Below are 10,469 nucleotides of genomic sequence, written 5' to 3'. Positions count from 1 at the left end.
ATGTCATCGTTTTTTGGTATAAAAAAGAAAAGGGTTTTCATTTTATACTTTAAGCAATAGATTTTCCTTCTTTCCCAAAGTTGTCTCACTACATGAAAACTGAATCATATATAGCAATGCCAACATGCCACAGAAGGAATCTCTTCATTTTGAAGTTATTCTAAAACTAGATAGAATCTCATGAACCAAAAGCTATGAAATTCTCTTTCATGGAGGCTCAACATTCCAATTTCTTCTCAAGGTACCCATTTGCAATATCCTTCAATTTTCAAATACTGGAAACCTGATATGGAATTTTCAGGTAATATCTTTTAAAAATAGAATGCCTCAAGAATTTGCATGTCATTCTTGCACAGGGGCTATACTAATCTTCTCTGTATCATTTTAATTTTAGTATGTTACTTAAAAAGTAAACATTGTAATATGTACTCTTGAAAATAAAATTCATAAGAGATCCACAACTTCATTTGCAACCCTGCTTTTTCTCTGTGTCCATTCAGTTCTTAAAGTACATTGAAGATACTACCCTTTCATATGGAGCAATTTGATCCCAAAGGGGGCAGAAAATTTGTTGTTGTTGTTGTTATTCAGTCATTCCAGTTATGTCCAGCTCTTTGTGACCCAATGTGGGGTTTTCTTGTAAAAAATACTGGAATGGTGAGCCATTTTCTTCTCCAGATCATTTTATAGATGAGGAAACTGAGGCAAATAGTTAGGTGACCTGCCCAGGGTCACAAGCTAAAAACATCTGAGAACAGATTTGATCTCCAGGAAGAGAATCTTCCTTACTCCAGATCCTGAACTCTGTTCACTATATCACCCAACTGTCCTACAGAAATATCACTTTTCTGGAAAGAAAAATAATTAAATATATAAGTAAAAGATGTTCAGCATTGCCTACTTCATAAGATGGATAGGTGGCACAGTGGATAGAGAGTGCCAGACCTGGAGTGAGAAAGATTCATCTTGAGTTCAAATCTGTATTATGACCCTAAGCAAGTCACTTAACCCTATTTGCCTCAGTTCCTCATCTGTAAAATTAACTGGAGAAGGAAATAGCAAGCCATACTACTTTATTTTCCAATAAAACCCAACTGCAGTTATGAATAGTCAGACACAACTGAAAAACAATGACTTCATAGGAGAACAGTAAAGTATCTGAAAAATATAGGGAAAGACTTTTGGTTAAATAAATAACTGCTATAATCTGTGATTAAAGAAATAGTTTTGAGATATGTGGTGGCAGTAAGGGACAGAAAATTAGCCATCACTTCAATTTAAATACAATACTTTGTAAAAGCTATAAGATGATGCCTTTTTTTGTAAGTAAACAGTTTGATGGTTTTAAAGGGCAGAGACTGTTATTTATTAAAATTGATATAACTTCAGTTAATGAAATACAGATTTTAGAAGCATGGGTTGTTAGAAATGGACCTTTTTGAAGACTGTAGAATTGTTGGAACTGCAGGATATTATTGTATCTCAGCTCATTTGCATTTAACTTTTAAGCCTTAGGTTGTTAAACATCAGAGAAAGTCATGCATATATCTAGAGACTTCAGAATGATTTTCTGATGACTTTTACCTCATAATAAGAGGTGAGCCATTTACTTCCTAAATGGGTTTGGTTTTAGTCACTTATTCTAGGAGAGTGGGAGAAGACTGAAGAGCCTGGCAAGTGAAGCTGGAAGACTGAAGAAATTGGAGGGCATAAAGGAAAAAGGCATCCTTTGTTAGAGCTATGGGAAGAAGTTCAACCAGCCAGAGGAAGATGCCAGCTAGGAGATCCTCGATTTTGGAGGGTTCAACTTCATGTGTAAAATAATTCTCCTTGGCATCCACTAGAGATTGAGATCGTTGAAGCCATGCAGAAGTGAATGGTGCTTCTCCATCCAGTTTCAGAGGGAGAATCAACCTGAAGCTGTTTTGCTGCCAGCTCTGATTGCTACCAGATGATTGGTCAGTCTAGCATCCTGATGAGTGAATATCTACTGGGCTTGTGTACATTTCTCAGCAAAAACCAGTCTGATGATCCTTATAGTCCTGTGGTTTAAAGGGAATTGCTAACCAAAGTTAAGAATAGATTTTTTTTCATTCTTTTTTAAGGACAATGGTGATTTGAGAATGTGTAAATGCTTATAAATTTTTTAAGGATGGAAAAGGAAGGAATTTGCCCAGCTGAAGAATTATGGAAACTATAATGACAGCAATTAGCAAAGAAGGTAGTTTCATGTGATACAGATGATCTTGAATATACCAGTGAAGTGACATTGAAGCCTAAGCCTCAAATTGTGAAATACTCTGAATACATGAGTTTTCTTCCATTATGTACAATCCTGACAGATTTCTGTGTGACTCCCTTTCCTCCACAGATACTGAGTGCATTGTAGAAGAGTATGACCCAGGTTTATATGTCGACCGTAATGCAGTTATTATTCCTGAATTTGTTTTGATAAGTACCTTTGATTTTTATTATTGTTGATTTTTGCCTTATTGTTAAATAAGTTGTTATATTAAAGATCTAAAAGTGTTATTGAGTGGCTGGTTTTGTGTAAATGTAAGCACACTGTTGGGAGCTCAGAGCTAAAAGCGTAAGGGGATTGTATTTTATCCAGAACAAGATTATCCCTAAAATTCTGAGAAAAAAAATCAGTGTAGTCATGTGTTAATGTATTTTCTGACTGTGAAAAACTGGAATCAGAAAAGTAACATGTTACACTGTGGGGGGTCAGGAATGCCCACATTAGATTCATTATGATGGAAAAAATATCCCAAACCCATGCAAATTAAGCCAGTTTTTCCTGAAAAGGTATTGAAACCATCCTCTGGACTTGATTAAATCAGGGAACTAAAAGTTCAAATATCATTTCCTAGCCACTTGAATACCAAAGCACCATGGGAAACTAGAAATATTTGCTGGTATTTGACTGGTAGACCATTATAGGCAGTTGATGCAAGGCTGCTTTGCTCTGCTAAGTCAGTTCAGAGTAGCTTTAATATATATACTTGTAGAATATCCTGTTTCCCTTTGCTTAGTAAATTTCCTTTTGTTAAATATTAAATGATATAATCATTTCATTTCATTCTAAAATTATACATAAATTCTTAGGGATTACTCTGATTCAGGCTTATTCCAGAACATTTGTATACAGAAATGTTCAGGCTTGTTGATGCTTGTCAAGTTCATAATTTAAAAATATTAAAAATTATTAGAGAAAAAAGCAAAGAGACTTCTGGTAAAGTTGAATGATTAAACCATTGTAGAACCAATCAGCTCTTACTCGTGTATGCCAAAAATAATTAATAGTACTAATCTGATCAATCCTTAAGAAATCTAAAGACTAGCTACTATGAGTACTTTCATCAAGCCTAGGATCATATGAAAAGAGAGAAGGAAGCAAAAAAGAGGCAAAGCCAGCAGGAGGATGAGGAAACAAGATAGAATATTGCCAGGAGAGGTCTGAGTCACCTACCTGCTGCAGCATCTATGAATTGCAGTATGTTGTTGAAGCTTTGGATAAGGACATAGAGCTAGAAGTTGTGTCTTCCTGTGTGTTAATGTGACCTTGAGTGAAGACCAAGAGCTTGTAGTGACAAATTGCAGTGTTTGGGGTACAAATTGGAAGCTGGTCACACCTAGAACTAGAGGACCTCAAAGACTACAGAATTTTGAAGTTCTACACTTTGAACTGAAATGATTCTGAAGAATCTGAAATCTATCAGCACTTTCAGGGAAGATACACCAAAGGAAGTAAAAACCATCCAAAGGAGCACAGATAATTGAGATGAGGACTAGTGTCTAATCTGCTAACCCAAGGGTACAGAAAGGCCAGTCCTGGCACAAAGTCATAACTCAGAAATTAAGGCTGGAGTACAGAAAGAAAGAGTACAGCAGAAGAAAATGTCAACCACTATCAATAAAATGAATCCAAACTAAGGAGAAGGAAATAATTATTACAATAATTGCAAGCATATAGTTGAGGGGAGAGGGAAATGCTTGGTTGAAAGGACTACAAGAAGATCTAGAAAAAATGAAACAAGAGGAAAAAAGTAACTAGGAATGAAATAAGAACTGTGAAAGAAAGAATTGGAATAAGAATAAACCTTATTCAAAAAGCTGACTTCCCAAAAATTAGAATAGTCCAAACAGAAAATAGTGTATCTATAAGATAACATGAAATATTAAAAGAAAATCAAAAATGAAAAACTAAAACAAAAGGTATTTATTATAAAAAACAACTGACTAGAAAAAAAGAATCAAAGAGCAATAATCTAAGAATTATCAACTACCTGAAAACCTTAACATCCTCACCCCACCCAACCTCCCCCAAATGTATAAATATGACATCTCAAGAAGTCATAAAAGGAAATTGCCCTTATCAAGTAGCACTTATGGGAAATCTGAAAATAAAAGGAAACTTCCAGTTATCCTCTGAAAGAAATCTCTGAAGAAAATTCCCAGTCACATATAGCTAAAATTCAGAGTATCCAGGTAAAAATAAAATACCCAAAACAGACAAAAACATAAGAAGAATTATTTCAAGTACCAAGGAAACACATATGGCAACACACAAGAGTTGACAGCTACTACTATAAAGGAAAGATCTTGGAATATAACTTTCCAAAAAGTAAAAGTATAGTCTAGAATTCAGAAGAGCTTATCCTTCAAAACTTTTACCTTCTTTACCTTCTTTTGTTTCTTGGTGCCCTAAACCAGGAAGATAATTGGAGTTGATTTATCTCTCAGGTTAAGTTTCATTTCAGAGAGATTTGAGAAGTTGTGAGAATCAGGAAAAAATGATCAACTAATAACCCCTTATTTGATACACCTTCTAAACAGGAATCAAAATAGAGAGGGCAAGGCAAGATTCTTGAGATATTTAAGAAAGACCCCCATTACCACCCAAAGCCTTATTTAAACAACACATGTGGATGTATGTATACAAGGGCAAAATATTCCTTACACATGCGACTTCAGGAGCCCAGAAAACACATCCTGGATCTGATGGGGTGAGAATTACTGGGAAATTAGATAAAAATGGATTTTCAAAGATCTAATCTTTAAAATATATTCAAAATTGCACACATTTATACAAAACAAACCCACATACACAAAAGGAAAGACATTTTTCTAAATATATTTTTGTTTCTGTGTTGACACACATTTGTTTTCCCATGGCTATAAAGAGCAAAAACTGCTGTGTTTTTTACTTTAATTTTATAAAATACCTATAACGATAGTATGTTTTCTGAAGGATTTTATGCATATTTGCTGACTGACTGCCCTGGACAAACTACTTAATTCTTCTGACCATTCTCCTTGTACATAAATGCTGGAATATCCTTTTATGAATTGTAATAAAATAAATAAAAAGATTACAATTCTATTTCTGAAAAGCTTCCTGGAGTATCAACCATGGTTAGCATAAAGATTTCCATGATTCCATGATCTAGATTTAAAACATCCTCCTCATTTTTGAGCATGGTTTTTTGATAAACTCAGGTTAATGCCCAAATAAATGTAAAAATAGTCATGATTATAGTAGTAGTAACAGCTAACATTCATGTAATGCTTTAAGGTTTGCAACGTATTTTACAAATATTTCATTTTTTCTTCAAAACAAGTCTAGGAGATTGATAATATTATTGTCTTCATTTTATAGATGAGGAAAATGAAGCTTCGGGTCTTTTGCCCAGATTTATACACCTATTAAACGTTGGAGGCTGGATTTTAACTTGGGTCTTCCTGACAAGGTCCAGTATTCTCTTGCCCTCTACCACTCAGCCTCCTTTAAATTTTGGCATCTGGTTGAGTATCCAGAATCCTGCATAGATACCTGGAACTCTGTTCTTACTCTAACGGTTTTCTCCCATCCCTTCACAAACATGAAATCAAAGTTTTTAAGACAATTCACCTACTTTTATGTACTCAGGCATCTAGCTAGATTCACAGCCATCGTTATTTTCAAGTAAGTACAGCTGTAACTTGAATCCATGGCTGCTGAATTTAATCTTAAGTAGCAAAGATAATCTCCTTGGTAACAATGAACAGTGCCAAGAGTATAATGTCAACAATCTAAACCCTCTCAAAAAGAACCCATCTTGACATTTCACTGAGAGCCCCTTAGATCTAGGCTCTACTTCCTAGAGGAATTATTTGGTGAGAATATTCCATTTGGGAACTTTAGGACCAGTTTTAACCAGAGTAAGATCTTGGATCTGTTTTCATCTTAATTCAAAGCTGGCTATGACTCAGAAATAACACTGGTCTCTACAGAGCATGGAGGGAGGCCATTCATTCAAATTGTTGTTTCTGGATCTCCATCTGTTTTGGACATAAGGTACTGCCAGAAATGAAAGTAGTATTTGTTGAGACAGAATAGTTGCTCTTCTTTTTCCTCAAATGACCAAAGTCCTAGAGGGGAATGGCAATCTGAATTTGTACCTCTTTTGTTATTTTTAAAAATCTGTCCAAAGAGGGGGAAAGGATTTATATGTCATGAGTTATATTGGGTTAGGCTGGTTATTATATGTCATGGGCTAGATTGCCTGTCATAAATAAAACAGCTAATAATGCCCGAGTCAATCACTGCCTGAAGGGTAAATTAGAAGACATAAACTCATACTTGAACAAAAGCAAAATGATGCCTATCATAATCTTAAGGAATTGAGATATTGAAAATCTGGCACAAAAGAAACTATCATTCCTGAAGGAACTTGGTAGTTAGTTATAAGATATCTTTGAGCCCACAAAAATGTCCATCATACTGCAAAATTAGGATTGACTCCATCCATACTTGCCAACATCATCCCGCCAGCCCATACTAATAATTTCCTCCTCTTCAGCATTGTTAAGACAATACTGTCGATTTATCCAATAACAATATTGGAAAAACAAATAATTTTGAAAGATTTAAAAGCTCTAACCAATGCAATGACCAACTATGATTTTAGAGGACTGATAAGGAACTCTGCTACCCACCTTCTAACAAAAAAGTAATGAATTCAAGATGTAGAATGAGATAGACACAGTGGACATGGACAAAGTGGAAATTGTTTTTGCTTGACTCTACATATTTGTTCAAAGGGTTTTGTTTTTCTTTCAAATGGGGGAAGTGGGAGGGAGGGAAAAATACTATTTTATTGGAAAAAAGAAGGAAGCAAAAATAATAATATTAAATGTCTGTCAATCACTTAAAGACCTGCCCAGAAGACAAATATCCATTTTTGAAATCACACAAACAAAATAAATGTTAAAGGGGCAAAAGGTACATTAAATTTATTTTCTTATTAATCTAATTTCGTTTGAAGGTACCCTAATACATTTTAGAACCCATATACCAAAAGTAAGAAGGAACATGACACAATGGATAGAGAGCTGATTTTTGTTCAATCTGGTTTAAAATCACATCAATGACACATACTGACTTTGTGACCTTAGGTACATCATTTAGCTTCAGTGTCCTAGCCAACTCCCAAAAACCATAAATTGCAGAGCAAGTGTTGATCTGCATTGATAGAAGGAATTTCTTCACTGGGAGTTCCCTATATCAATGAAATCATAAATCCAAGCTAAAATAGAATATCTGGTCTAGAACCTAACATATAGGTATGCATAATTTACCTGCAGTGCTTTTCTATATCACTTCAAATACACTGTTTTAACCAGAAAGACACTCTATTGCACATCTCATTTGTAAGATTAAAAATACAATGTAAAAGCTCTAAGAATTTGGCAATTTAAATCTGGTAGAATGAGAGAGAGGGCTGAGCCTAGAGGTAGTGACACTTGAGTTCAAATCTGATCTCAGATAGTTAGTTAATAGCTGTGTGACCCTGGGTAAGTCATTTTATCTCTCTCTGCCTCGTGGGGACAACACCCACCTCACAGGAGTGTTGTGAGGTTCAAATGAGATATTTATAAAAAACATTTAGCACAGTGCCTAACAATAATAGGTGCTATATAAATACATATTCCTTTCCTTTTCCTTCTGTGAATGACTTTAAGATACTATGATTGGTTCACATTATGAACACTGTCCAGTTAGTTCAGAATACTAAACAGATAACCAGACTTCTCCCCACTGTCTTCATATAACAAAGAATATTGTGGCATTTCCCACATGCTCTCCCTTTCACAGTCCCACATATTTAAATACAATGAAATAGCAAAGCATTGGTTTAGCTCTTATTATGTACCAAGCTTTGTGGCAAGTGCTGAAGACATAAACAGAAAAGTAAGATTTTACTATCATTGAGTTCACATTTTAAATATTAGAAGAGACAACCCAGAGGAAGGACCAACTGCAGGACAGATGGAAAGGTCCAGTGGACTCTAGAGTTTAGAGGCAGGGCAGATGACACAACCCAGAATACTCACAGTGCAATATCAGGTCAGATGAGAAGGTTCAATGGCCCGCCATCTTACTGAAAGGATTAGAGTTAGTGATACCCTGATTAGTTAAGATATGTCAGTAATCATGTGCTCAATAATTGTTGGAAATAGGGTAGTGGACCTGAGTATGAGAAAAGAACAGGGAGAGCACTGATGGGGATGGGGAGAGAGGAAGTCAGCATCCACCTCGAAGGAGATGTATGGTACCTAATGAGATCTAAGCAATGGGGGCTCACTTGGAGAAGGAGAAGAGCACCCCACAGCCTGTTCTTTCTGAACCTCCAGACCCCATGGGATATAAGTAAATATAGTATATTTTTCGGTCTCTATTTTCAAAGCATTCCCCAGGGCGGTGATATCAGAAGTGGGATGTGGAGAGGGAGACAATATGATTGATGTGGTTGGGAATTCCAAGAGAGATAAACAAAGGAGGTGAAAGTTCAATGGGGAACAAACGTCTATTGGCAAAACTATTGGGAAATGATCCACAAATGTAGTATTTACAAATGAGCACGAAATGTTCCTGTAATGTTTGAAAAGTAAAGCTAGTTAAATAACTAGTGTATTCCATACTTGCAGATTAGCTTTCAAAACCAAACAAAAACAACTGAAAAGTTTCAGGGACACAAAAAAAATGTCTTAGTTCATAAAATCTTTAATATTCTAACTGAAGTTTACATGAGATTGATTCCCTCACCTATCTTTACCTGCTTTCAGTGGTAACTGTGGAAGCAAGGTCATGTGGAAACTTCTCTAAGAAAATATAGGACATAGGACAAAAACAATTGGGAGTGTACTTCCAGGACTAACAGTAGGCAGAATTATAATGTAGGGGAAAGTGCCTTCCTAGACACCTTTTCTTTTGATACCCTCTTCCTCATCTAAGTCCTTTCTATTCTCCTATTCAAATAAAAAATAGAATCCAGAGCAAATCTAGAATTAGAGACTCTGTAACCATAAAAGGGCATCTTGTCTAATCCATAGCTAAAGCAGGATACCCCTTTATAACTCTTCACATATAGGACCATAGTCTAGTGTTAAGGAACCACTATAGGACAAAGGAGTCAGGGCACTGCTTCTACTCCTCCCTAAAAGGTCCTTCTGCTCTGGACCTAAGCATGGGGTCCAGACTAGGTACAGTTCTGGAGAGCCTCTATCCTCTAATGAGAAAGGGCATAGGATCCTTTTTCTCCTATTCTATAACATTTTAGCATTAAATTGCCACCTCACATTTTCCGGGAGAAAAATTATTTAAAGCTTAGGTTCAGACTCACATCTAGGGTCACCCCAAGAAAAGTTGGGGCAGGGAGTGGAAATAAACCCAATGAGGAATATAAATCCGGTATAGAACATTTGTTTCCTACACATAAAAGGAGTAATAAAATAAAAAAGATTGACAAGCACAAATTGTCACAACTTAATATTTAGTAACAACTTATCATTGCTCTTAACAATCCCTCAGGAAGTTTAGATTTAAGCTTCATCAGATCATAAAGTGGTTTGTCAGATTGCTGATTGGGCATTTTACATTTCACCTTAGCTCTTCACTGTTCAAACAACTCCCAGTACAAGTCTGCTGGTAAAATGGGCACTAATGAGAAGGGGAGTAAGCTTCCTTTTCTTATGCTCTAGCTCATTAAATTGTCACCCCATTACTCTGGAGAAAAATTATTTAAAGATTAGGTCTAGGTTCACATTGGGTTTCCCAAAAAAAGATGAAGTAAAAAAAGTAATCATAATAGCTAGCATTTTCATATCAACTTAGAATTTATAAAGTGCTTGACAGATGTTTTATCTTCATTTTATCCTCACAACAACCCTGGGAGGTAGATGCTATTATCATCCCCATTTTACAGGTGAGAAAGTAGAGAAAGAGGTTAAAATACTTGCCCTGGATCACATAACTAGTAAGTCTATGAGGTTGAATTTGAACTCTAGACCCAGGGCTCAAACTCCTGTGAAAACTAACTGCCTTTTTGCCCTAGATCACTCCCACCTTCCTAGTAAAAAGCCTTGACTCTGTCTCACTGGCAGACAAAGCTGGAGGAAAATCATGAAACCGATGACTGGACTCA

The 10,469-nt window shown here is 35.7% G+C and overlaps 1 pseudogene; it reads right to left on the bottom strand.

Moving 5' to 3' along the window:
- Positions 1-311: 311 nt before the first annotated feature.
- Positions 312-412, bottom strand: LOC130454859 (U6 spliceosomal RNA; annotated as a pseudogene).
- Positions 413-10,469: the final 10,057 nt, after the last annotated feature.

The sequence above is a fragment of the Monodelphis domestica genome, chromosome 5 (assembly GCF_027887165.1).
Source record: "Monodelphis domestica isolate mMonDom1 chromosome 5, mMonDom1.pri, whole genome shotgun sequence".
Classification (NCBI taxonomy): Eukaryota; Metazoa; Chordata; class Mammalia; order Didelphimorphia; family Didelphidae; genus Monodelphis; species Monodelphis domestica.
The sequence above is the reverse complement of the archived record's forward strand: the minus strand, read 5'-3'. Positions and strand labels throughout refer to the sequence as shown.